This window comes from Eschrichtius robustus, chromosome 5, assembly GCF_028021215.1.
Source record: "Eschrichtius robustus isolate mEscRob2 chromosome 5, mEscRob2.pri, whole genome shotgun sequence".
Taxonomy (NCBI): domain Eukaryota; kingdom Metazoa; phylum Chordata; class Mammalia; order Artiodactyla; family Eschrichtiidae; genus Eschrichtius; species Eschrichtius robustus.
This window is the reverse complement of record NC_090828.1, coordinates 123,928,455-123,955,810: the sequence shown is the minus strand read 5'-3', so window position 1 is coordinate 123,955,810 and position 27,356 is coordinate 123,928,455. Positions and strand designations below refer to the sequence as shown.

At 46.2% G+C, this 27,356-nt stretch overlaps 1 protein-coding gene across 5 annotated transcripts in view; it reads left to right on the top strand.

Annotated features, from left to right (window-relative positions):
- MGAT5 (alpha-1,6-mannosylglycoprotein 6-beta-N-acetylglucosaminyltransferase) overlaps positions 1–27,356 on the top strand; it is a 371,967-nt gene that overhangs the window by 23,692 nt on the left and 320,919 nt on the right. Inside the window, exon 2 of one of the 5 annotated variants that reach the window (XM_068545238.1) lies at positions 26,812–26,861. The exons of the other annotated variants lie outside the window; for them this stretch is intronic. The gene's annotated coding sequence lies outside the window, so the exon portion shown is untranslated. The remainder of the gene's footprint in view (positions 1–26,811; positions 26,862–27,356) is intronic. 5 annotated transcript variants of the gene reach the window in all.

The window sequence follows — 27,356 nt, the reverse complement described above, 5'->3', positions numbered from 1 at the left end:
CCGAATATTCCTTGTAGAACCTGAATACCCATCAATGTCGGTTGTTTCTGGAATCCATCCCCAACCTCCAACCCAGTTTTTTTTTTTTTTTTTAAGGTTGAACCTTTTTCTTCTGACTTCCTGGATATTCATTAATATTCCCCCCCCCTCCCCTCAAGAGATTATGACCTAGGGGAGTTTTTTTAGGAACCTGGGATAACGTTTTCCTGAACCTTGCAATCTGAATTGAAAGGAACTCAAGATCTGAGGAGTCAGGGGCAGGAGAAATAGAGTGTGGTCCTGAGCAAAGGCAACCTGGCTTTCAGTTCTGACTGCTGTTATGAGCTGTGTGCTTCTGGGCAAGTTGCTTAACTTCTCTGACAGCTGCTTTCATTTTAAAGTTGGAGAGGTGATTTTCTATCTGATAAGGTTATGGGAAAAATTAAAGGAGTTGATGACACACGTGGAAGCCCCTTAAACTTGCTGGGACTCAATAAACGCCAGTTCTTCCTCCTCCTGGACACCGTCGTCCCACCCACAGTCTCCGCCTATGCTCGCCTCTTGTACATTTCCGCCCTGGTGGAGGAGACAGATAAGAACAAAGGGTGAATCGCTGAGACTTCCTGTTGGCCTGGTTTAAAGGTATCCTTGACATTGTCTCTCTTTGCCTCGAGATCTCTTCCGTGGATTTCTTTCCCCAGCCTCTGTTCTGTTTCAAGGAGAGTTTGGGGCATCCTAAGTTCTGTTACGGTGATTGGCTGATGTTGAAACAACTCATTAATTATGAGCCTCCCTCACCCCACGAAATGCCTTCATGAGGAACTGATTACTGATTTCATAGGGGGCAGAAAGCAAAGTAATGCCACCTTCCCCCACCACCGGCATTTCAGATATTAAGTCAAAGGAAATGAGTTCTGAGAGCATTTCAAATCAAAATGTTTTAGTAGGGGTATTTCAAAAGCCCTTTTGTGGTTATAGAATGGGAACCTTCTTATTTGAAAATGATGATGTTGGTGGCCTGGCGACCCTCCCCAGCCTGTTTCGACATTACAGAGGCCAGGCTTCCGGGACTGCTGGGTGCCCGTCTCCTCGGCTGGGTTTCTGTCACCTTTGGGTACTGGCCGCTGCTTCTTAGACGGCCTGCATGCGGGTCTGACCATGCCATTCTCTCCTGCATTTAATCTGAGTGCCGTATACCTCGTGAATGGAAGAATGGAAGACTGGAAGAAGTTTTAAAAGTCATTCTTTAATTTTTTTTTTTCTTTTTTTTTTGCTGCACCACACAGCATGTGGGATCTTAGTTCCCTGACCAGGGATCTAACCGGCGCCCCCTGCAGTGGAATCTCGGAATGCCAACCACTGGACCGCCAGGGAAGTCCCTAAAAGCCATTCTTTAGAAAAGTATGGCTATGAAGAAAAATAGGCCTTTTAATTACTTAACTCAGTCTGTTGCTAGGATACGTGGGTGTGGTAGTCCCTCCCCCCCCAGGAAAATATTTTATTGTTTAGTTAAAAATGACTACCTTTTAATTTATAACTGGACTGTCAACACAGCTGTTAATGTATTTGGGGCTTTATATTTTTTAAATTAATTAATTAATTAATTATGGCTGCGTTGGGTCTTCGTTGCTGCGTGCGGGCTTTCTCTAGTTGTGGCGAGCGGGGGCTACTCTTTGTTGCGGCGCGCGGGCTTCTCATTGCAGTGGCTTCTTGTTGCGGAGCACGGGCTCTAGGCGCGAGGACTTAAGTAGTTGTGGCGTGTGGGCTTCAGTAGTTGTGGCACGTGGGCTCACGGGCTCTAGAGCGCAAGCTCAGTATTTGTGGCTCACGGGCTTAGTTGCTCCACAGCATGTGGGATCTTCCCGGACCAGGGTTCGAACCGGTGTCCCCTGAATGGGTAAGCGGATTCTTAACCACTGAGCCACCAGGAAGTCCCTGGGGCTTTCTCTTCCGCTTTCTTTTTTTCTTCCTGAGAGAGTGATTTTATAACATCAGGCTCTGTTGTGAAGTTCCTAATCCTTTTATTTCCGTGTTATAAGGTGGGATAGTAGTGCTGCATGGATGTGAGCATTAGGACTGATTCAGAAAAAGAGACCATTGCTGTGCCTGCAGTATAAGAGCCATTCAATACGTGGTAGATGCCATTTTAAATTCAGATTAAAGAAAAAAAGGGTTCAGGTTCTATGCAGGCAGCGTAGCACGGTATGAAAAAGAACCTATTGATTAAACACTTAGAAAGTTTCCAGAAACCTCCTTTTAAATCCCAAGATATTGGCCCTCCTGTGATGGATGTCTTGAGGCAGATAAAACAGTTGAGTCTTTTGAGTGGAAGGAACAGGGATCCTTTCACACGAAGTGGTACTTGAAAAATATTACTGTAATTAAAATATACGGTGTGGTTAGTTTTCAGGAAATGTACATTTTTCATGTCTTGAAGGAGGCTTACAGAGTTACTTAAAAAAAAAAAAAAAAGAAACAGCCTCTACTGGAAATTAGCACGTGATAGGGTTGAAGTTGTTTTTTTCCCCCTTCCTTTCTGTCTGAGATCTTACACCTAGTGGTAATACTGATGCTGGGATGGGCGAGTCCTAGAGCTCTGTCCCCTCACAGCACCCTCTTCTCCTCCCTGTCTACCTGGGAATCTGTGAGCTTGAATGGGAAAAACATTCCATCTTTATGTACAATGAATTCTAACTGAAATTTGGCATCTTCTTCAATTATGAACCTAGGCAACAAACCAAAGTAGCGTTAGAGGTATCCCGATTTCGTCACCAATAAATCCACATCACATTACCCCTGTTGTGGATACCTCTAAATGTTATTCATGCATATCACTACTTCACAATGATGCTAGATCCCAGAGTTACTTTTCGATCTCGTTACTTGGTGTATTAATAAAGAAACGCTCATATCACCTATCACAATTTAAAAACATTGTGATGGCTAAATCTAAGTATAATTTGTTTGCTTTGAAATGTTTTGTTTTATTTTATGCGTTTAAAAACATTATTTGGAGAAGTCCAGAGGCATCACTCGATTGCCCCTGGGATCCATGACATACAAAAGGTTAAGACCCTACGCTTTGTGATTTAAATTTTATACTAAGGAACTGGGGCTGACTGAAGGACTCTTAACCCTGGCTGCCCACAAGAATTACCTGGGAGCTTCAAGACCCCTGGCTCCCCGGGCCATACGCCAGACTAATTAAGTTAGAATTTCTGGGGATAGGATCTTGGTGATTACAGGTGATCCCAATGTGTAGCTGAGGTTGAAGACCACTGGTCTGTATGTTCAGATAAACCAGCCTACTTCCCTCTTTCCCTCCATTCTGATTCTTTAAATAAGAACTTGAGTTTCATGCTCACAGTAGAAAATTCAAACTGTACAGAGAGCCCAGCTCGCTCACCTTTCTAGAGGTAACTGTTGTTGACAGTTTTTGTGCATAAACAATCATTATAGACACACACATCCACACATATACCCACAATGGTATATACTATACGTGTTACATCCTACAGACATAGAAGTTTTTTCACTTATAGAGAGAGAGCTTTCAAAACTAATTTTGAGCTAAGTTGGTCCTTGAGACTAAATTCTTTTTCTTTGGTGTTTTTCTGTTTGCCTACAACTGGGGAACCTGATCCCTCGAGGCCAGTTCAGGAGTAGTTTGGAGACCATGAATCCTGATTTCCCTCTTTTAAGAACGAGTGGGACCGACAGGGAAGAGTAGCATTGGGGTCGGGTCCATGTGGGGTGTGGGACTTGGGGCAAGCCGCTTAGCCATGCACACGTCTTTGAATCTGTTTGCTCATCTGTCAGAGGGAGACAAAGAAGGCTTCCTCCCAGGGCCGCTGTGAAATGTGTACAAGCTCAGTGACAGGTAGCGATGATCATGACCCTCATTGCAGATTGTATTCCCCAAAGGAGCTTGCTTGGCATGGTCCTTGGGCCCCTCAGAGTTCTTTTTTCTATTAGTATGCAGAAAACACGGGGTAAGTAAAAAAAAAAAAAAGCCCTGTGCAACTACTACAGACAGAGTCTAGAGGCCCTAAAGCACACTTTGGGATAGCCATCATCTGGCTGGATTAGGAGTTGGGTTCAAGGCCACACTGATGATGAATTAACCTTATTAGCTCTTCTCAGCCGAGTACTTATACTACCAGCTTAACACACTCTTAGAAATGCTCCTCCAAGCTTATTGACCCACATCTTTGCATTTCATCTCACTTGCAAAAGCAGTTAACGTTTAGAGTGAGAGCCAGTATCAGAGCACATGGCCAGAAACAGAATGCACCCCAGATGGTTTGAATGAAGACTAATGAAAGGAACAGTTACAGAGGTGCTGGTCAGGCACCGTGAAGCACCCAGGGACTAAACAACAGTGGGACACCGTTATCACTGCTAGGGCTAAGGGGGCAAGGGAAGAAGTAGAGTTACTGGAGCCCAGTGGGATCTGGAACTGGAGAAGGGCTGCCCAGCAGGAGCTGCATTCAAGAGGAATCTGCCCCAAGATGGGGCATCCAAGGAGGGATGGAGCTGGGAAGAAATACCCTGCCCTCTCTCCTGTGTTCTCCAGTCCTCTGCTGGGCCTCTGCTGGGCTGAACCAGTGGGAAGCCAGCAGCCAATGGAGCCCCAGTGACTGTGAGACATCAGAAGTGAGTGAACTGCCTGCCAGTGGGCTGAGCACTTAGATGGGGCCCAGTACATGGTTGTTCCCTTCCCCTCACCTCCTAGGATGTGGACGGCAGTTGTTCACCCTTGTCTTAAAGAAACACCAGCAAGGGCTTCCCTGGTGGTGCAGTGGTTGAGAATCTGCCTGCCAATGCAGGGGACACAGGTTCGAGCCCTGGTCTGGGAAGATCCCACATGCCGCGGAGCAACTGGGCCCGTGAGCCACAGCTACTGAGCCTGCGCGTCTGGAGCCTGTGCTCCGCAACAAGAGAGGCCGTGATAGTGAGAGGCCCGCGCACCGTGATGAAGAGTGGCCCCCGCTTGCCGCAACTAGAGAAAGCCCTCACACAGAAACGAAGACCCAACACAGCTATAAATAAATAAATAAAATAAATAATTAAAAAAAAAAAAAAGAGTTGGGCTTTGATGGGTTGAAGGGGGCAGAGGCTGTAAGGGGGAGAGAGAATGAGGGAGGTTTTAATAAAAAAAAAAAAAAAGAAACACCAGCAAGGCTATTCAGGCAGACAGAAAAGGAGGGAGAGCTTCACCTACTAAAAAACAAACCCTCGAGTCAAGATCTGTCATATATATTTTCTGAGCTCTGGCTCTCTTGGTGTCTGTGCAGAGAAGCTACCCATGTATGTTGTCCCTTAGTTCACCGCTGCCACCGGGCAGGCAATACACCAAAAACATGGAGGTCCAGTTGAGGAGATGTTAATTTTAATTCGGAAACTCCCTCTCTTTTTTCCTCTCACACACATGCCTGGAGATTTCCAGTCGTAGATTTCACCTCTGGCAGCTAGGAGACCACACTGGTGCCAGAGTAGCCTCGCCAGCCGTTCTGCAGGTCGGCCTCTCAGAGCTCAAGAGAAGGCCAGGCTGCTTCCATCGTTAGAGCCTCCCGATATATTTGAAAAGTGGGAAAATGCATATTAGGATTAGAAACACCCTAGGGAATCTTAAATGTTTATATGAGAGAACTGCATGTTTTTAACGCAAAGAAACATAATATGACCTAATCACGCTTTTCACAAGATAATTATAGGAGTTACAAAACTATATAGAGAGAGCACACTCTAAGTGGTGTGATCTGGTAATGGGATATCAGTTCAAAGTTATATGATGAATGTCTTCTGTTTCAACCCCATCGCTGTGTCTCCCTGAGGCTCTGTGACTCCCTGGGAGAAAGTATCATATGTCTGGGTCTGAGGCTGTGGTGACTTGAGCTCTTGCCCAATCTACACCCCATCCCTCCATGTTCTGTGTGCTTTGATTCCCTTGGCCTCTCTATGCCTTCTGAGACCCAGGTTTAGAAAGTATGTCTGTGTTCTGCGTAATTGTCGGGCTGATAGAACATGAGTATGGGAGCCTTGCGGGAACCTCGGAGCAGTGGTTCAGCTCACCACCGGGGGACACTTCATCCTTCTGTCTCCAGATGTTGACTTTTGTAGATCACTGCTAGTCCGTAGAGACTTCACCGAAGGAGAAGAAAGGAAGCAGATGTGAAATCAATGTCTTCTTCATTTTAAAAAATAATAAACTGTTTGTTGAAAGATTTGGGGACCAGAGACTTGGGCTGGTTAACATGGTGAACTCTGTTTTATCTCCCAAGTTACAGCCAAACGTGATGGAGACTACCTTAGTTTGAAAAGAAAAGTCGGGATCATTCTCAGACTTCAGCCATCTGTAGGGCAGCGGTTTGCCAATTTCAGTTGTATAAGAAAGGACCAAAGGAGCTTGTTAAAAAGGCAGATCTCAGCCCCCCAACCCTGTCCCAAGACATAGAGTCTGCCTTTGTAGCCAACTCCCCACATGGTTCAAGAAACACGGCTTAGGAAACACTGAAACATTCCTTAAGATTTTTTTATTCTTGAGATATAATTGACAGACAGCACTGTATAAGTTTAAGGTGTACAGCGTAGTGATTTGACTTACATTCATCATGAAGTGATGACCACAATAAGTTTAGTGGACATCCATCATCTCATATAGGTACGAAATAGAAAGAAATTATTTTCCTTGCGATGAGAACCCTTGGGATTTACTTTCTTAACTTTCAAATATAACATAAATGTAACAGCAGTATTAATTACATTTATCATGGTGTATATTACATGCCTTGTACTTATTTATCTTATACCTGGAAATTTGTACCTTTTGACTGCCTTCATCCTATCTCCCACCCCCCATCCTTGCCCTCCCCCTTACGCCTTTTTTAAGGTATTGATGCTTGATCTGGAGATCTTTGGGGGTTTTTTTGTTTTTTTGTTTTTTAAATCAGAATTGTAAAATTCCTCTGGACCTTCTTCCAGACTGTATTTTTTCGTTTTGTTTGTTTTAACCCCTGTACTTCAGGCAGCCTGTCATTGGCAGGACAGACACATCAGAAGTAAATTCCCTGGAAGGGGATCCTGCTGTCACATGGTGGGAGATGCAGTCATGCTTGAAAACAAAGAAATAAAGGCCTCCATCGAACTCGGTGGTCTCCCTGAAGAGGTTGGAAAAGTAATCCAGTGGTATGTGTTGGTTTCAAGCCTGGGTTGTCATTAATGCTGTCACAAATGATAATACTTTTCCATTGACAGGCCTGCCGTCTCGGAGGAGTTTTATGTATCGCGTACTGGATCCTGCTGGGTCATTAAGCCACTCACTTGGCATCTTACGGCCCGCTGGAGGACCATCAGCTTGGAGGCGGCGCTTCATTTCCCCCAGAGCGCGCTGCGTGGCGTGTTGACTGTTGCTTATGGTTCCCTGGGAAGGGAGGCTCGCCAGGGCCTCATGCTGTTGGGGTCCAGACCCAGGGAGGTGGGGTCCTCCTTCCCACCCTGCCCCTTTATCTTTCTTACAGCATCAGAGGCTTCTTGGCCCCTACACGCAGGGGGCAAGGGCAGGGCTGTAGCTCTTTTGTTGTTGTCGTTGGTGTTTTTCTTTTGGCTGCACCAGGAGGCACGTGGAATCATAGCTCCCCGACCAGGGATCCAACCGGCGCCCCCTGCAGTGGGAGCACGGAGTCGTAGCCACTGGACCGCCAGGGAGGTCCCTGCTGCTCTTTGTTTTTTTTAACATCTCTATTGGAGTATAATTGCTTTGCAATATTGTGTTAGTTTCTGCTTTATAACAAAGTGAATCAGCCATACATACACATATATCCCCATACCCTCTCCCTCTTGCGTCTCCCTCACACCTTCCCTATCCCACCCCTCTAGGTGGTCACAAAGCACCGAGCTGATCTCCCTGTGCTATGCGGCCGTTTCCCACTAGCTATCTATTTTACATTTGGTAGTGTATATATGTCCATGCCACTCTCTCACTTCATCCCAGCTTACCCTTCCCCCCTCCCCGTGTCCTCAAGTCCATTCTCTATGTCTGCATCTTTATTCCTGTCCTGCCCCTAGGTTCTTCAGAACCATTTTTTTTTTTTTTAGATTCCATATATATGTGTTAGCGTACAGTATTTGTTTTTCTCTTTCCGACTTACTTCACTGTGTATGACAGACTCTAGGTCCATCCACCTCACTACAAATAACTCAATTTTGTTTCTTTTTACGGCTGAGTAATATTCCATTGTATATATGTGCCACATCTTCTTTATCCGTTCATCTGTCGATGGACATGTAGGTTGCTTCCATGTCCTGGCTATTGTAAATAGAGCTGCAGTGAACATTGGGGTACATGATGACTCTTTTTGAATTATGGTTTTCTCAGGGTATATGCCCAGTAGTTAACAGCTCTCTCTTTTTAAGGTTCACTATCCTGTAGGGAAAAAATACACGAGCCCTGCAAAACAAGAGGCAGTTAGTTGAATACTTTTGTAAGCAAGAGAAAGATGTTGCATTTTTCACTCCCCAGGCTTTAATAGTTTCAGTGTACAAAACAGAGACTTTGTACCTCATTCAGGCAGCCAGTGCAAGGAAGAAGAATATGGGACAGAGGAATGGTGGGTGGGGCATGGATGGTTATGCCAGAGAGGGCTTCAGAAGGACAGCTTGCCCACTTCTGATAGCCTTCCAAGACAGAGCCCTTCAGAGCTCTGAAATCCATGTTGCCTTTTCACAAATGTACTGAGTGAGGCTGTGACTGATTTACAGAAGGGAACGTGCCCAGCCTCTCCTGTAGAGGCCCACTGGACTCCACAGCTGGCCTGTCCAAGCTACGTCCAGACCTGCAGGTCAGAGGGCAGAAGCCAGGCTTATCTTGGGGAAATGGCAGGCCAGTGGTGTCCAGACTCGATCTGTCGGGGACAGGAAACCCAGTGGCTCTGGTGGTCTGGCCCACTGCCAACACAGATCTCAGTCAGTGGCTTTGAGTCTCAGGCTCTGTCAGATGACGGGGTGAAGCCTCACACCCTCACCCACCCCTTTAAAGTCGGGTAACACTGACCACACCCCTCAGACTCTAAATCGAACCCAAGGAAATGGTTGAATACTGGCTTCCCCAAGATCCACACCATTTTACCTAGTCATAGGCGGGACTTTTCAGGAAACAAGCCACCCTGAGCAATGTGCTATCATACTTTCCCTGATGAACTTCGAGGCAATCAAGGTAATTAAAGAAAACTCTGCTTGTTCAAATGCAAGCGGGAAGCCTCTCTTTACCTCTTAAGTTTGAGTCGGGTCCTTGTTTACGTGAGGGTACTGTGTGAGGTTTCTTGGCCATTGGTGGGTGGATAACGACATCCATTCTGAACAAGGAACAGACTTTTTCCTCAAAATGCTAACGTTTAAGATACAAGTGAACTTATTTACAAAACAGAAACAGACTCACAGACATAGAAAACAAACTTATGGTTACCAAGGGGAAAGGGGTGGGAGGGATAAATTAGGAGTTTGGGATTAAAAGATTCACACTACTATATATAAAATAGATAAAAAAACAAGGACCTACTGTATAGCACAGGGAACTATATTCAATATCTTTTGTAATGGAAAAGAATCTGAAAAAGAATATATATGTATAAATGAACCACTTTACTGTACACCAGAAACTAACACAGCATTGTCAATCAGCTCTACTTCAATAAAACATTAAAAAAGAAAAGAAAAGAATGACAGTGGCTCGGGTTGAAGAGGCCAAGTGCTGTTTCTGTCACGATGACAGCCCTGTATTTTGGGTCCACCTCCCAGGACAGGGAGCCCTCTCCTCAGCCCTTAACGCTGATTCTCTGACGGAAGGTGCAGGGGGTGGGTTAGAATGCACTGACTTGTGTTCAGGAGTCTGGGGACTTGGTGAGCGGCCCTGAGAGAGACCATTCTTTCTCTGCACCCAGACATTTCTCTCGCCTGGACATCTTTGCTGCCACTACCCTGGCCCGGCTGTTACCGACAAGGGTTCTTGGCCCTCCTTAATCAATAGAAATTGATCAGAGGCCAGACAAGAAACTCAGGCAAGGCTTTACTGGGGCCCCTGGGGAGTGAGAACAAACAACAGGTTCCCTTGCTCGCTTCCTGAGCGGGAGTGGGCTTGTTCCTTACGTGGGGTGAGGGTAGGGGTGTGTCCAGGGGTTGGACCGGAGGGGGGCTTAGGTGCTTTGCCTACCCCTTGTTGTGTGCAGGGGGCATATGCAGTACCCTGCTTTTGCTCCAGGCTCTTCAAAAGTGGCAGTTGGGTTTTTTGGTCTCTTTGTGTCTTTTGTCCAGAATTTGCCCCAACTGTGCATGCATGCGCTTATTTTTAGTCCCATATAGTTTCTTTGTATCCTGTTGCTTGAGGAGAGGTGTGTCCACGTGCGAGCACTGCAGCAAAGGGTCCTGGGTCCCAGCCTGTCACACAGCTGCTGCCATTTCTTGCCTGGACCATGCAGTGGCCTCTGCCTGCATCGTCTCTTCCCTATCGGTGCAGTATCTTCAGCAAGCTTTTGAAAATGCAAACCAGATCACTGCCATCAGTCTTTTCCTGCCGAGAGGCCGTGTGGCGAGGTGATCCAGAGCTTGGGATCTGAAGTTGGTCCGACTGGGTTCTAATCCTTCACTGGCTGGGTGACTTGGGGCCACTTAGCTTCTGTCCTCATCTGTAAAATGGAGATGATGATGTTAATAGGACCTACTCATGAGTTGTTGTAAGGATTACATTTCTACCTGGAACATTTAGACCACTGCTGAATACATGTTAGTTATTATGTTTGTTGTCAATGTTCTGCCTGCAATTCATGGGCCTCCTAAGCCTAGACTCAGACACAGACTTCTAACCAAGCTTGTGAGGTGCAGCACGATCCAAGGCTGGGCAACTTCTCTTATCTCCCAAGGACTCCTCCTGCCTCCTCCTGTTTGCTACCCACCCTAGCTTCTTTCAGCATCTCCAAAGCACCACACTGTCTCCTGCCCCAGGGCCTTGGCACAAGCTTTTCCTCTACTGCGCATGTTTGCCTCCTTGCCTCTTTGCCTGGCCGACTCCTGCTCCTCCTCTGTATCTTGATCTAAGTGTCCCGTCCTCGGGGACCCCTCCCTCAGCCACTGAGGTGGAAGGAGACCCCTGTCATTCTGTGCTGCGACACCCCCATTTTTGTTTTCTTTCATAGTCTTTGCCACAGTTGGTAATTTTCCGTTCATCTGTAGGTTTGCTCGATTGGTATCTTCAAGCTCTCCTCCCTTTAAGCGCCGTGAAGCCAAGGATGGGCCCGCAGCATGTGGCACAGGCCTGCCCTGCTCTGGCCTGTGCTGCTCCCTGACTGTGATGAATGAATACTGCTAACCCAGTCGGGCTTGTCAGCTCCTGCCCTGGGCCCACAGTCGGTGTATGTACGACCTTGTGTTTATCTCTGCAGACAGAGACCTTTCCGAACACATTTCTAGGTCGTAGGTCAGCCATGGAGGAGGTGCAGGGGACAGAGTTTAATGGTTCTCAAACTGTAGGGGGCATCAGGAACACCTGGAGGGCTTGTTAACATGATTGTTGGCCCGTCCCCAGAATTTGATTCTGTAGGCCTGGGCTGGGGCCTGGAAATTTGCGTCTCTTACAAGCTCCCAGGTGAGGCTGCTGGTTTGGGGACCCCACTTTGAGAACCACTGAGAGAGGTGTACAGATAGCAAAGCAACCAGCCATCACAGTGCTCAGAGACCTGCTGGGTCATGGAATGCCGCCAAGGAAATAAAGGCTGGGAGAAGAGTGAACCGGGCGGCTTGCTGTGGGCCACCCAGGTGGGGCTGTCCCGGTTCCTGTCCCACTTGCTGTGTGTAGTTGTGGGTGAGGTCGTTAATGACTTCACGGTGGGAGAATCTCTTCCACCTGCTTCTTTTGCTGCTGAATTGGTAGAATCTAGGGGCTAGAAAGGTTGGAGGTACAGGATCCCCCAGGAGAGGAACGTTTTCAAGGAGCTCATTGTAATCATGTTGTGAAGGCCCCAGAGCGGGGATCCCGGTGGTTTGATGGAAGCTGGATTCAGGACAATCATGGACGGCAGCTGCTTCTGCTGCCCGTTCCTCTATAGGAAAGCTCCTGGTAGAGAACTCTTTAGTGGGTCGCCTTGCTGACTGAGAGCCACAGGGAGCTCTTAGGTTTACCTAGTGGCTCTAGGCAGGTGGGCGTCGCCCAGAGGCCTGATCCTCTCTTTCCCATCACAGCCGCCACGATACTTTCATGGAACTCAGGAGCTTTTCATGGCCCCTGGAGGCTCCTCATCCCTCCATGACAGGGAGGGAGACGGTGTTGCTGGACCGTGATCTTTGGAGTCAGACGCCCCCAGGTTTGCTGTTGCTTCCGGTAGCATGCCTTTGGGTAACTTGCTTCTGCTTGGGTTTTCCTGTCCTGTAAGACAGGGATGATGGTATCCAGGGGAGCTTATGGTGTAGGGGTCAAGTTGAAAAGCCAAACAGAGGCATCAAGTTGAAAAGCCTTGCTAGTGTTCAACTGTTGTGACCCCCAGCAAGTGATTGGATCTTATTAAGCCTCAGCCTCCTTGTTTATCATATGGCGATTAGAATGGTACTCACCTCGTAGGGGTCTTGGGAAGACAAAATATTTGTGACAACCGGTGGATTCCAAATAAAGTCTGTAGTTTCGTTAATGGTGTTGTGCTGATGTTAATTTCCTGGTTTTGACAAATGTATCATGGTTGCGTAAGAGGTTAGCATTCAGGAAGCTGGGTGAACAGATACAGGGACTCTGTACTATCTTTGCCACTTTTCAGTAAATTGAAAGTTATTCCAAAATGAAAAGTATATTTTAAAAAATGTTGGGGAAGTAGTTAGGGTGCTTGAGATTTAGTAAGCCCTCAGTACATGGTGGCCGTTACCATTACTACTAAGACAACTACAGTTACTACTTCTGATACCTTGCAGCGTCATGGTAGCTCATGTGTGTGTCTAGCTGACCACTCTACAAATGGTATGTTAGTTTCCTATTGCTTCTGTAACAAGTCGATACAAAATTGGTGGCTTAACACAGATTTGTTAAAGTTCTGGAGATCAGAAGTCCAAAAGAGGTCTCACTGGGCTAAAATCAAGATGTCGGCAGGATTGCATTATTTCTGGATGCTGTGGGGGAGACTCTGTTTCCTGGACTTTTCCAGTTTCTAGAGGCGGCCGTGTGTTCCTTGGCTCATGGCTCCCCCCCGCCTCTATCTTCAAAGCAAGTGATCACATCACTGTGGCTTCTGCTCCTGGGATTCCATGTTTCTCTGACTGACATTCCTGCCGCTCGTTTATAAGAACGCTTCTGATTACCTTGGGTCCACCTGGATAATCCAGGATGATCTTCCCAGCTCAAGATTATTAACTTAATCAGATCAGCAAAGGCCCTTTTGCCACGTAAAGCAACATTCCCAGGTTCTGGGAGTTGGGACAAGGACATCTTTGGAGGCCATTATTTTGCCCACCGCAAGTGCTAAGGTATCTTCCTTCTCCTTTTCTCACCTGCCTGTGTTCCCCTTCCCCTCTACAGCGTGTAGGTGGAAGGAACCTGTTGTCTGATTTCCTTGGGTGGAGCTTATGCCCACGGGGCAGAGAGAGGGCAGCTCTCAGCTATTTCCCTTGCAGGGCTGAGCTCCACGTGGGTGGCTGCTGAGGGTTCAGCCTGTGGCTTGGGGTCTAGCACATGTGTGTGATGTGCAACTGGGTGCCATGCTGCTTAGTGGTAATGGACTTTGATTGTTCAGTTGTGGGCTTGGTACTTTGGGCACCAAAATGGTGACCCCAGCTCTCTCTCGGTTAGCAAACTGTGCTGACGTACTCACTGTTGAGTATGAAGGCTGATTACATCTGACCCCTTATGAACACTCTCTGTGGGTCATAGATGATCCTGGATGCCATACTCCCTTAGTTCTTTGTTCAAGGCCTTATTTCCGCCCCTTCTCTTCCTCTTTACCTGCCCATCTCTGTCTAAATCTGGACTGCCGAGCATGGCAGCCACTGGCCACGTGTGGCTTTTGAGCACTTGAAGTGCAGCTAACCTGGATTGAGACATGCTGTCAATACACGCTGACATTTGGAGACTTAGTGTGAAGAAAAGAAGGTAAAAGACTTCGTTAATGGTATTGAAATGCCGATTACATGTTTTACAGTAATATTTTGGATATATTGGGTTAAACTACATTATTGAAATTAGTTTCACCTGTTTCTTTGTTTTTTTTTTTTGGCTGTGCTGCGCAGCACGCAGGATCTTAGTTCCCCGACCAGGGATCCAACCCCCGCCCCCTGCAGTGGAAGCGCAGAGTCTTAACCACTGGACCGCCAGGGAAGTCCCTCACCTGTTTCTTTTTAATGTGGTTACTAGACCATTTAAGATGATATATGTGGCTTGCATTGTTTTTCTTTTGGAGAGTGCTGGTCTAAATCCTACTCATCATCTGTGAGTTTGTGTGTATGAGCGTGTGTATGTGAGTGTGTGTGTGTGTGTGTGTGAAGGGTCTTTTTATTCCTGTCACTGTGATATGTAAAAGGCTTCCCCAGGATTTCTCTTTCTCTCTTTCCCTCCCTTGTCTGCGTTTGTCTTTTTCTCTTTTTCTCTCTCTCCCCTCCTTTTGCAACTAGCTTGCTGAATGAATCTCTGGGAATGTTAAATCCTTTGAAGCACGATGAGGTCGCTCAGTAGAGAAGGCAGTGCGTGCTTTACCCCAGCCCATACAGCTGGGAAGTTCATCACTGTCTCCATCTCCCCACCTTACTCTTTACGCCTGAGAAGTTTTCAGATTGTTTGGGTTTATTTTTTTATTTTTAATAAAGTTATTTTATTTTATTATTTATTTTTGGCCGCATTGGGTCTTCGTTGTGGTACGTGGGCTTCTCATTGCGGTGGCTTCTCTTGTTGTGGAGCATGGGCTCTAGGCGCGCGGGCTTCGGTAGTTGTGGCTCGCGGGCTCTAGAGCGCATGCTCAGCAGTTGTGGCGCAGGGGCTTAATTGCTCCGCGGCATGTGGGATCTTCCCGGACCAGGGCTCGAACCCGTGTCCCCTGCATTGGCAGGCGGATTCTTAACCACGGCGCCACCAGGGAAGCCCATCTTTGGTTTTATCTTTGTTGGGGATGGTGGCACATCTTTTTAACAGCCCCCGAGGGGAGTCTAAAATCCCTTTCCCAACTCTGCCTTGAAAACTGCCGCTCTGGGGAAGGGGGGTGGCCCAGGGGTTCCTAAGTGGCATCAGAGTCATCTGGGGAGTGAAATGCAGATTCCTGAGCTCTGCACGCTGGTGTTGCCAGGAATGAGGCTGGGTGTACACCAAACAAGTCAGTGGACTCGTTGGCCTTACTTGGGTGACAGTGCAGCCTGGCCTGCAGCGTAAGCCTCAATATTCATGTCTGCAAAGTGCCGTCTGGCTTGCCCGAGCCTCTTGGGAGAGATGCTGATGGGGCGGTGGGTACAGCTGGGGGTGGATGCAACTGGTTCTCCCTGCTCCCCTCCCCCAGCACACAGCAGCTGATGATGGTGAGTTGGGCTTATTAAGAGGTCATCCTTTCCTCCAGTGAAGAGGCAGTGAGAGAACGGATGGTGGAGAGTGGCTGGAAGGTACGTGGCCCGTCCAGAGGTTACAAGGGAGAGCTGTGTGGCTAGTTGGGTCCGCATCATGGCACCACCGTCTGTCAGCTGTGTGACTTGGTGCCTGTTATTTTAACTCTCTGAGCCTCCGTTCCTTCATCTGCAAACAGGGGGTGGTTGTAAAAGTCACCGATCCTGGAGCTTGTGGCTGGTTGCGGAGCGGTGGGTAATGCTGGCCGCCTCTGCTGTGTTATCTGATACCTTCTGGTGATTGAAGAGTTTAACCACGTCTGCCAGCCCCCGGGGCAGGTTTGGGCGAGGGGAAACCTGGGGACACCTGGAGGAGGTAGTGGAGCTGAGGAAGGTCGAGGCGGAGAGCTGCTCGGAGGATTCGCGGATGGTCGGTGAGTCTGCAGCTCTTTAGGGACACGCAGGCCCTTGTGAAGCACGGCTCCCTCGCCCTGGATGCCGCCAAGCCTGCCCCCGCCTGTGTCGGGGAGAATGGCTGTCCTTGGACCAGCTGACTGAGCGGGCCTGGGGTAAGAGCCTGTGAGCCTGAGCGAGCCCAGGGCATCGAGGGGTCGGCTGGGCTGGACTGAGCTGAGCTGGGTGCTCTGGGAAGGAAAGGAAGTCCTCTTTCAGCTCTGGAGATGACGACCATCGCAGGGAAGACGCATATTTCTGGTGGGAACCTGCTTACCCAGTAACTCCTGTAACCCCTGAATGCTGCCTCCTTGCCCTTCCTCTCCCCTCCGGCCCTGGGGGGGATCGGCGCTTGGGCCTCCTGGGCCCCCGACCTGGAGCTACAGGGAGGCAGACGTCAGGACCCTCAGGGCCCCCAGGGCCCGGTGGAAGGGGAGAGGGGACGCACCAGGCCTCTGTAATGCTCCAACGCCCACTCCTGAGTTTCCGGAAACTTGCAAATTGATCTGAAAGAGTGGAGTTTCTTTTTCTTTCCAATGAGAGTGTGATCCTGGCTGGGGACTTCCTTTCTGGGGTTGCAAGGGTTTCAGCCACTTGTCTGAATATTCAGACTTGTGGGTTTTTCTCTCCCCTGGCGCTTGGGGCTCTTGTTTGGTTAGAATGATTTCAGTCATAGGTTTGTTTTGGGAAAGTAGCTAATTGTCCTAGTGGATTTTCCTTTCAGGAATGGCCTCGCTAGTGTTAATTGTCAGTCTGAGTAGATGTGAATATTTGGAGATGGGGACTTGATAGAAGTGAGAACGCACGTGATTTGCCTTAAGGCAGTGGGTCTCCTTGCAGCGCCAGGTGGAATTTTCTGGCATTCACTGTGTGAGGACTCTGGCTGATGACCCCGGGGGTGCGGATTGGCAGCTGAAATTTTTGTCGAAGCCGAGTTTCCGAGTTTGTGCGCACAGCGCGCGGTGAGGCCAAACAAACCGAATCGTGGTTGTCTGGAGGGGAGAAATGTGGACTGCAGAGCCCAGCAAGGAGAACGGGACAGCTGGTGCTCAAGGACCCGAACCCCCCGATGGTTTCTGGGGAAGAGTTTGTATGGGCACAGTTTGGGCTGAGGGCTTCCTCTGATCGCTTGTTGCAGGGGGAACGGGGTGGTGTTCAGGTATCTCAGCCATCAGCCATCTGGTTCCAGCCGGTCTGGGGTCCACGTCCTTTTGCTCAGCCTGAAGTTACCTTCCTCCACCTGGGTGGGGGGCCCTGGTTCCTGTAGACGAACTCAGAGATTCGGATCAAATTATTACGCACATCCCCCCGGAGGAACCAGAACCGGGCTCCATCCTGCACTATTGTTTGACCGCCTTTCCTTTGTTTCCTGTATTCCCTCACTCCCTAATTAGTAACTGTTTGACTCTGCCCTTTGGAACTCAGAAAAGGTATGGGAGGCCGAAGCCTTTTTCCTGCAAACAAGAAACGGGGCACACGGCAAGGCTTTTGTGCCCAAGAGCACCCCACAGGGTCCTGCTCTGTTTCAGAATGGCCGGGGCCTGGTTTATGGACTTAAACAATGTGACTGGAAGGGGGTGACAGTGATGGGGGAGGATACAGAGGTGTTTTTTTTCCTTTTCAGTTATGTTTTGACTGAATTAAAATCATATTTAATAAACGGCACAGAGTGAATTGCTGACTAGGTACGGGGAACTTCAGGTACATTCCCTTGTATAATTCTTAGACTAGCCCTTTAAGGTTGATTGCTAACCCCATTTTACAGATGAAGATACTAAAGCTGAGTGGTGAAATAATTTCCCCAAGTTTCCACAGCTGGGATCTGAACTGAGTTGGGATTTGAACGCAGGTTTCTTTTGTTCCCATGACCGTGTTATTTCTACTATGCTCCAGGTCCCCTTAAGGAGATTTACTAATAACGGCAGAAAGAGAGAGGGTAAAGGTAACCCTTGAATGGCTGCTGTGTGCTAGGCCCTATGCTAAGTGCTTTACCTTTGTCTCCAGGCTACCTTGCCTGGGGTCAGGGAGCGTGGGTGGGGGATTGGTACTCTTATGACCTTGGTTTCACAGAAGACAGTACTGAGGCTTAGAGGTGTTAAGGGCCTTTCCTGATCAATGGTGGAGCTGGAATCACAAGGCGGAGTCCGGAGCCTCCATGGGCTCGCAGTGAGCAAACTGGATGTGGAAGGGGTCTTCATGGTCTGAGAACCCACTGTCGAAATAATGAACTTACCAGCATGGATAGCAGCTGTTTTCAGTGGATTAGCAAATACTTGCAGAGCGTTGATTTTTGTGTAAGAGTCTGGCTCTGAAACGCTATTCAGAGATATGGGGAAGTGTAGGACGTCCCCTGTTCTTGAGGAGATGACTGGTTATTAGTGTTACCACACCCAAAAGGGGATGGGCATTTCAGGCCTGGGAAAGTTTCCCAGAGCAGATGTTGTCGGTGTTATGGAGGGTAAGTTGGATGTATTGGGGGCAGGGAAGACCTGAAGACAAGAGGGAGAAAAAGTAGACAAGCTGGCTTGAGCAGAGCCATCCATCCTGATTCAGGAGAGCCTCAGGGCCAGGGTTTTTGATCTTAGAGATGGTGGCACCTGACCCACCTTATTGATGTGGAGAGGCCTGGCCTGGGGGTTGCTTCCCAAGGCTCACCTGGCAGGTGGTCAGGAATGGATTGGGAGGTGGAGGGATGAGGCTAGAGAAAGGTCCCCCAGGTTACAAAGCTGTTGTGAGCTACTGGGCAGGAAAGGGTTAATGCTGGACCTCTCCTTAGAGTTAGTGATTCCATTGGCCGTGGTCCTTAAGCAAAGGTGAGTAATGCTGAGAAGAGAGGCAGAAGTCGGCCTTACTCATGTGATGGAGTTGGGAGTTCAGAGATGACTTTCATAGGCTCTAAGAGAGGAACATGTTAGTTTACCATCACCTTCCCCCAACCGAGGATGAATTGATTTGCATTTTTATTAGAAAACTCTCCTCCTCGATTTCTTGTCTTAGCTTTACAAAGTTCCCATCCATTACTGTGGTCAGAGAGACCCAGGTCTGACCTGTATGCTGATTTGGGTATGGGACTCTCAAGGGGTTACTGTAATTACCTAAAGGAGTTGGCAGTGGAGGTGGCATTCAGTTGTCGGTCTACCACTTTATAGACCAATATTGGCAGCCACGAAGTCTGGCTTATCTTGGCCGTGGAGTTCAATCTTAGGGGCCTGGTGCATAGACAGCAGTGGGGAGGGAGGAAGGAGAAAGCAGTGAAGAATGGAGAGAGAGAGAGAAGAAATGCCTCGTGTAGGGCACTTGCAGGTTGGAACAATCGAAGGTCAGATCAGTGACCTTGCCTCTTTATCACTCTGTGTGTCCCACCCAGGGCTGTTCTAATCCAGCAGTAACCAACACTGTATTTTAGGATCCTCCCCCAAAATGGAGCTATACCCAGGGTTTCTCAAGTTTTTTAATTCCTGGAAGTCTTAAGTAACTCCTTCCAGGTCAGGTGTCACTGAGGGGACTGAGGCTCTCTTTTCTAGCCTACTGTCAGACTGTCATTGTCACCCAGAGCCTGTCTCATTGTTGATTCTCCAGCTTTTAATGAAGCAATTGAGAGTGAGTGGTGGGAAATACCAATCTGATTGAAAGGTGATTTTCTTGCATTGATTTACTTAATAGTTAGAAACAAGAGACCAAATGCAGGGACCTTGTCTTGCCCAGGAGGAATAGCGGAGAGGGCTTTGTTGAGGAAGAGCCTAGGGATGCCCCTGTGTGGGTGCCCATGCGTGTGTCTGTGTGATTGTTCCTGGTGAATCCCGACCTGTGGTTCCATAGGGTGGTTATTCCCGAATGGAAGGCCTTATTACGATGATTGTTCCTTAGCACCTCTAGTTTCTGACACTTTGTGTTGTATGAGGTCGGTCTGCTTGCTTTATAAGTTTATCCAGTGACCTAACTTCTCAAGGAGTGTTATTCCTAAAAGATGACATCTGAAGACACGTAGGTATGGCCTCAGTTAGCCTAGTGAAGCCCTTAATTAGTTCTGTGAAGAGGTTGTGTCCTTCTGTACAGTGTCAGAAGGATTTCAGATGAAAAGATGCTGTCCTGAAATATCTCTACCCCTGTGCTGTCCAGTAGAACTTTCTGCCACGATGGGGTTGTTCTGTATCTCTGCTGTCCAACATGGTAGCCACTAGCCACATGAAGTTATGGAGTACTTGAAATGTGCCTAGTGTGTCTGAGGAACTGAGTTTTTTATTTCATTTACTTGTAACTTAAATAGCCACATGTAGCAAGTGGCTACTACTATATTGATGACGCTCTAGACAATGGCCAGAGATGACGGAAGGCCGTGTTTAGAACTTAGATATAGGTCTTATTTGGGCAGGCTTGTTTGTGAGGGGAGATGTAAGATACAGGGTACTCTAGTGGACATTAGAAAGTCTAAGAGATAGCATAGAATTGTGGAATTTTATTTAGATGTTGGACTTCAAAAATCTAACAAAATGGTACAGATGAACTTAGTTACAAAACAGAAGCACTCACAGACTTAGAGAATGAACTTTTGGTTACCAGGGGGAAAGGGTGGGTGGGGGAGAGGGATAGACTGGGAGTTTGGGATTGACATGTACACACTGCTATATTTAAAATAGATAACCCACAAGGACCCACTGTATAGCACAGGGAACTCCTCTCAATATTCTGTAATAATCTAAATGGGAGAAGAACTTGAAAAAGAATGGATACTTGTATGGGTATAACTTGCGGTACACCTGTAACTAACACATCATTGTTAATCAGCTATACTCCAGTATAAAAGAAAAAATGTTGGACTTCAAAGAAGACTTGGGTCATTGGAGCTGGAGTAGGCAGGGAAGTTTCTTAGAGCATGCCCATAGCTTTCAGGTCTTCTGGAATAATTTCCACACAGCCGTAAACGTTCTCTTCACTCATGCGCCCAGGGAAGCAGTATGGTATGGAAGACTCCAGGCTTAGGAGCCTGACAGATCTGTGTGAAGATGGGGTTCACTTATGCAAGATACTTAGGTTTCTAAGCCTCCGTTTCTTGATCTGTAAAATGTGTGTGATAGGACCTCCAAGAGCTCTTGTTAGGTTGGATAACATACAGAGGTCCTAGTGTCTTGGCACATAGCACGTTCTCAATGAATGTAGGTGGTGTTATTGGAAATAGGATTAGCATATATACACAAAGGTCCCTGACTATTGAAAAGTGCATGATGCGATTGAGTTTATACTCCTTTTCTTTATATCCTTTGATGAAGGAGATCTGTCTCTTCACACGTTGAGCTAGGAGTCCTGAGACTCACAGAGAGAGTGGGGAGAAGGCAAGAAGGCTGTGAAGAGGCTAAGTAATACACAGAGGGACCCTTGCAAAATTCAGAACTATAGTGTGATAAATAAATCTGTTGCTGCAGTCACTGGTAAGGGCACAAGTTTATCAGTGTGTCTTGTAATCTTCAAGAGTTCCAACTTTCATTCTCCTCCCCTCCCAGAAGAGTATTAACTGGAGTTTACAGCTTAAACACTCTCCGGGGTTCTGGGCATTTATTTGCATGGCACCTTGGACACCTCCTGGAGATGATTCCATTATTATTTCCTTATCTGGGTTCTCTGTTTACTTCAACACTTGAGGTTGATTTAGTATCTTACAAGAACCAAACACTGTCTTGCAGACATCATTAATCTTGCCTTTCTTACCCAGCCTAAGTGTGAAATTAATCAAAAAGGAAAGGGAAATTAATAATATGTTGGTAGTCACAATTCATCAGGAGACCTCACAGCAGGTATGAAATTAACTTCGAATTAATACACACTTCAACAAATTAAAGGTATAGGGAAGGGTTATTTATTATTTAGGAAATGCCCCTTAATGCTTCCCGCTTTGATAATTAGTTAGATGATGGGTGGTGTCTGGTGATAAGACCCATTCAGTTTTGTGAGGTCGCCCTGGGACCCGTGGAAAGCAGCAAATCAACGTTCTTTTTTCATGTTTCACTTAGATAAATGAGACCAAGCCAGATGGTTAATACATACTTGTTTCCTGTCAGTTGAAAAGGTTTGCCCAAACACTTGCAGTTTTGATCTCTATTTACAATAAACTAAATTTGATCCCAGGTTCTGTGTTTCCTTGTTATGACATGCAGTAGGATCAATTTCAAAGGATACATTATTATGCACACATTGTGGAAAAGAATGGAGCGTTATAATTATAACTCTGCTACAGCTTTCGCCGAGGTTGATAAAGGACAGGCTTTTGTTACTGAATTGTTCCTATAATTACATCAGAACTAACAGGCATCAGTCACCTTCCATTAAGGGTGGGAGAGAAGGAGCCTTACTTATTTAAGTGATCACATAAGGTGCCGAATGAATCATCCTCAGCCTCATCGTGAGGAATTAAAAATAGAAAGGAGCAGTTGACATCATCCTATAGCAGGTTTTTAAGGAACAGAAAAATGCCAGATAGTTTTTTAAGGAAAAGAGCTGCCTGAAGTGATGTCCCAGGCCACATGTGAATAGCCTATTGGCAGCAGTTCTCAGACTTGAGACTGCATCCCAGACTCCTGGGGGGCTTGTTCAGATAGATGGCCGGACCCCAGCCGAGTTTCTGATTCGGTAGGTGTGCGGTGGGGTCTGAGATTTTTGCATTCCCGACTTCCCCAGGTGTTGCTGCTGCTGCTTCCGGGGCTGTACGTCGAGAGCCATTAGGCTAGGGGAGAGAAACAGGTGTAACTCGGATGGTTCCAAAACCAGAATTTTAAGATTAATTCCCTGGTGGCTGTTAAAAATAATTTCGATGAAAATACTGAGTTTTGTTTGGGGTTATGTGCCAGTTTTGTAAAGGGGATCTGCTCTTTGTGACGTTGTCAATGAACGTTAAAAATAGTTGCAAACCTTGGTAAGTGGTCTCCTGGCCCGTGTCTTGGTAAAAATCTTGGGTGAACTTGTTTGGCTACAAGTATTCTCTCTGTAATCCAAGTTAGTGATGAATTCGGAAGTCGCAAGGAATGCAATTTTTTTTTCTTATTTTAAATCGAGCACTTTACCTAGGGACCATCTGTAGAGCGGTCATGTTAAGTAAGGGTATTGCAGGGCCCAAGGCACTAAATCATTGTTAGTTATCACACCTGCCTGACAAAATAGCTGTTAGCAAAATCAAAATGTAATGCATCGGGCACCACCAGGCTGTGGTTTCAGGCTTCTGACCGGTTCTAGAACTGCCCTTTTATTATCCTATTAGTTTATTATCCTCTTATAGGAGTAACAACCACAGTAATAATAATTGCTAACATTTGTAGTGGGTTTGCTGCCTCTCTGATGAGGCGGCCGTGCTTTTTGGGCGCAGTAGTTTGTGAATCCCCCCCATCCTTTCTGACTGAGGCGCTGTGGTTATCTCTCCTTCAGACACAAGGAGACAGAGGCGTGGAGAGGCACTGGGTTTGTGAGGTTGGGCCTCTGCCTTTGAGTCCGGGCAGTGTGAGCCATGTGAGGCAAATTTAGATTTGAGTCTGTCTTGGGAAGCTCTCAGTGGAGCCTTGATGAAAGGCCTCACCGAAATGGAAAGATGCTAGCAAGTTTGAAATGTGATGAAACCAAACGTATCAGGTCAGAATTGTAGAAGTCCTGATGTCAAGAACCACTCTAGATCTTTGTAACTGGGCAAAATTGTGCTGTGCGGTAAATTTAGCCGCTCTGCCCAACCTAAGGTGAAAGCCATATGAAGCCACTCTTGTAATTATGGGCCTATTTTTCTCTTTGACTATCTGATGTTCCTTAAGGAATATTGAATGACTTAAATCTTATAATGATAGGGAACTATACTCAATATTTTTTAATAACCTATAAGGGAAGAGAATCTGAAGAAGAAAAAATATATACATATAATATATAGAAATACATATTAAATTGAATCGTGCTGTACACCTGAAACTAACATGATATTGTAAAATCAATTATACTTCAATTTAAAAAATAAAAATAAAAAGAAAGGAAAAATTTAAAAAACGCTTATAACGATGGTCATGATTTGTTTCTAATGTGTAAGCGTTCAGTGGTCTTATCGTTGGAAATCTTTTTTCTAGGCATGAAGATATTTTAAGCGGAGCCATAAACTCCCTTCAACTATTTGCTCACATGAATCAGTGTAGGGACAGCTTTGGTGTTCACAATGAGCCACCTTTGCTTAGGCTGTGGAAAGAAGAGAGGGAAAGCCTGCTTTGAGTTGTATCCCCGGTCACATAAAGATTCTGAGATTCTCTGTTTGGAGAGACATTGTCCATAGGGAATAAGAGGATGGAACAGTTGAGTGTAAAATTGAAAAGGGATCAGCCCAACAGATGACGGTGCTGAAGGGCATTAGGGACAAAGAGGTGTGAGACCCACCAGTCTGGAATTGGCCTCCATTATCCTGTGTCATCAGATGCAGAGTAGGTGCTGCAGAGGTGGTCCTTGAACAAGCTGCGTTTACCATGGCTCACCTTTAGAGATGCTTTGAATGGGGAAGGGGCGATAGGCAAGATACTCAGATGCAGATTTCTGATAGAATGCCACTCTAGAGGGCAGAGCTCATCAAGTAGATTATTTTGTTTGTGGGTCATTTATAATATATTTTTTCCGAAATATAAAATGAAAGGGGTATAGGTTGGTTGAAAATGGGATTCCAATTTTTCCTAGCTACTCTCTATCTCCAGTGATTGCTACCTTATTCTTTCTAGATTGAATTGCATTCCCATGATCTCTATTTACAAGTGCTTTCACAAGTTTAGGTATAATTAAGGGAGGAAAATCAAAGCATAAGCCCAGGAAGAGATCGAGGGAGCCTATTAATACCTAGAAAAGATACTTTGGGTAAAATCTTGATGAAAGCCGTGGAGCGGTGCTGGTTTTGAAAATTAGGAAGGAGAAAGGACTTCCTTCAACATTTTCTTTATCTATAGACGCAGCTAGAAATGGCTATAAACTTTAATCTTATATACTTGGCTCTGCAGGAAATGCTATTTAAGATTAGTTGAACATTAAAGCTTTGCTGAGGATAAAAGTGAATGGCCTTTGGGTTTCTTGGTGACCATGAATTTTGCTAATGTATAGAGCCAAGCATAATGCAGTAGTTTTCGTATGACTCAGGGAATAGCTTGTCTGATTCTTAAAGTGAAGTCGAGATTGAGTTCTTAATTAGTATGAGTATTATTAAAGAAAATCCAGATTTGAAGGTGTTGGGGGGGGTAAAGGGTAATGAACTTTTCCTTGTGGCACATCATGAACATTTTGACTTATGAATCATACCAATCTCACTACTGGTATGATTCATTAAGTCACCACGGCCTGTGCACTTGATCGCAGTATTCAAAGGCAAATTGCCATGTAATATACCAAATTAGGTGTTTATGAAAACATACAGAAAAGAGTTAAGGCGCTGAAAGTAAGTTGATATTATTTCGGTCGGAGGCACATGGGTGTTCGTTTTGTTAGCTGATACGGCTTACATGAGAATGTGTTTTTGATGTTGACCAAGATGCTTAGGACTGTTTTCTTGAAATGTATCTTGGTGCTGCTTACAGGAGTTAGTAGCTTTTTCTGTATCATGATAACCCATTCCTTCACCTCAAAGCTATCTCAGAATGAAGCTGGTACAAAAGGGGCCCCGTGGTCACCAGCATTGATTCAGTTCCTTCCAGCCTTCTACCCTTCCTTAGCAAGCATTTCAGGCCAGACTGTTTCATGGAGATGGTGGATTTGGAATGACAGCAGGTTGAATCTGCTCTTGTATGTTGCCCCAGTGCACCAACCCTCTGCTTTGCTCAGAGACTGTTGACACAGACAAAAATGTTAGTGCTGTGAAGGGTAGTTATATGCTGCAGACCATATAAAGAGAGAATCATCTTTGTATTAAAAAAACAAAACTCTTTTCAGACATTTTCCAGCAGAATATGGTACATGTTCTTCCATGAGGGTCTTAAGTAAAAAGTAGACCAGTTGGCTAGTCTTAGAAGACTTCTGGGCAGTTAGCTTGAAGATGGGTCTGTTGAGCATGGTCTTTATTCTTTTTCTCTCTCTCTCCTTCCCTCCCTCTCTCTCCTTCCCTCCCTCTCTATTGAGCTCTCTTTCAGTGTTATAATTCTCTGCTGATAAATTCCACGAATATCAGAAACACACTGTATGTATCCGTTAAAGGACGTGTTTTCCCCCTTTTGTTTTTCTGTAAAGGAGTTTTATAGAGGGAAAATATTAGTGATATCAGAAGCACATAGTAGGTATATTTCTAAAATGGCTTTTTACTGTTTTTCTGGTTTTATTCAAGGTGAAGCAGGTACAAGTAATCTGTTATATTTAAATGAACAGGCTTGCAATTCAACTGGCTTTATCTCGTATTGCAGACTCCTTGGTTTTTTGTCGTAGAGCTATGTATTTTTTAAATCGTGTGTATACACCTACTTGAGACTGTGTGTATAAATTAATGTAGTCTAGTCCGGAAAGCATTAGGATTGGTAAAAGCTTTGGTTTAATGCCTCCTGAGACCTGGAACGAAGAGAGGTTCTGTGGACATGCTCCATCTTTGCCAAATGTAGCCTTACTCCTGCTGAACTAATAATGGATGGATTTGGATCCTAACAAGTGAGATAATGTAATTTTTTCGATAAACGCCTCTGGGCGTTGAAGTGATAGGGAACGCTCACCTAGCTATTTTTCGGTATTTATCTTAAAAGGCAGTCGGGTTCCGAAATGTGAGAGGCCTAGTTCGCAGAAGCTCTTTGTCAGCCTGTCTGTTTGCAATGGATCAAGTTCTTAAAGAGGAGAAACTTAAAAATGTCTTTGTCCTTGTGATTGCAGGAGTGATTACTGCTCTATAGTAGACATTGGGGGCGGATCCATCAGGCCATGTAAGTACCATAGTAAGCACATATTTACCTGGCTAAGCACAGACCCGGGATATTTGCCCTTAGGGGGAGAGGACCTAGGATTTGAGTCAGACGTTAGCATTTGGAACCATCAAAATGCACCACAGTCCCAAAGGGCCAGGGCGTTGCGCTTCTAGTGCAACTCAATCCCAAGGAGACGTACGTCTCTGGCTATTTGGTTAAGACCTGGTGGAATTGATCTTTTGGGTTAACTGGGCAAGAATGTTTTGTCTGCCTCGAATTAGTAAAGTGACTGGAGCAGAAGGTCATTTATTACTTAGTCATTATCAAACGCAAATGTATTGGGCTGGATTACGGCCTGATACTCTTAGGTGGAAGGGCTGGCCTCTTCAGACACAGAGGATCATGGTGTGAACATAAATTAGCGAAGCCAATGAAGTGGAGAGTGTGACTCAGAATGACTGCACAATCTCTGAACTGTGTCTGTATCAAGGAATTGTTCACGGAGTACATTTT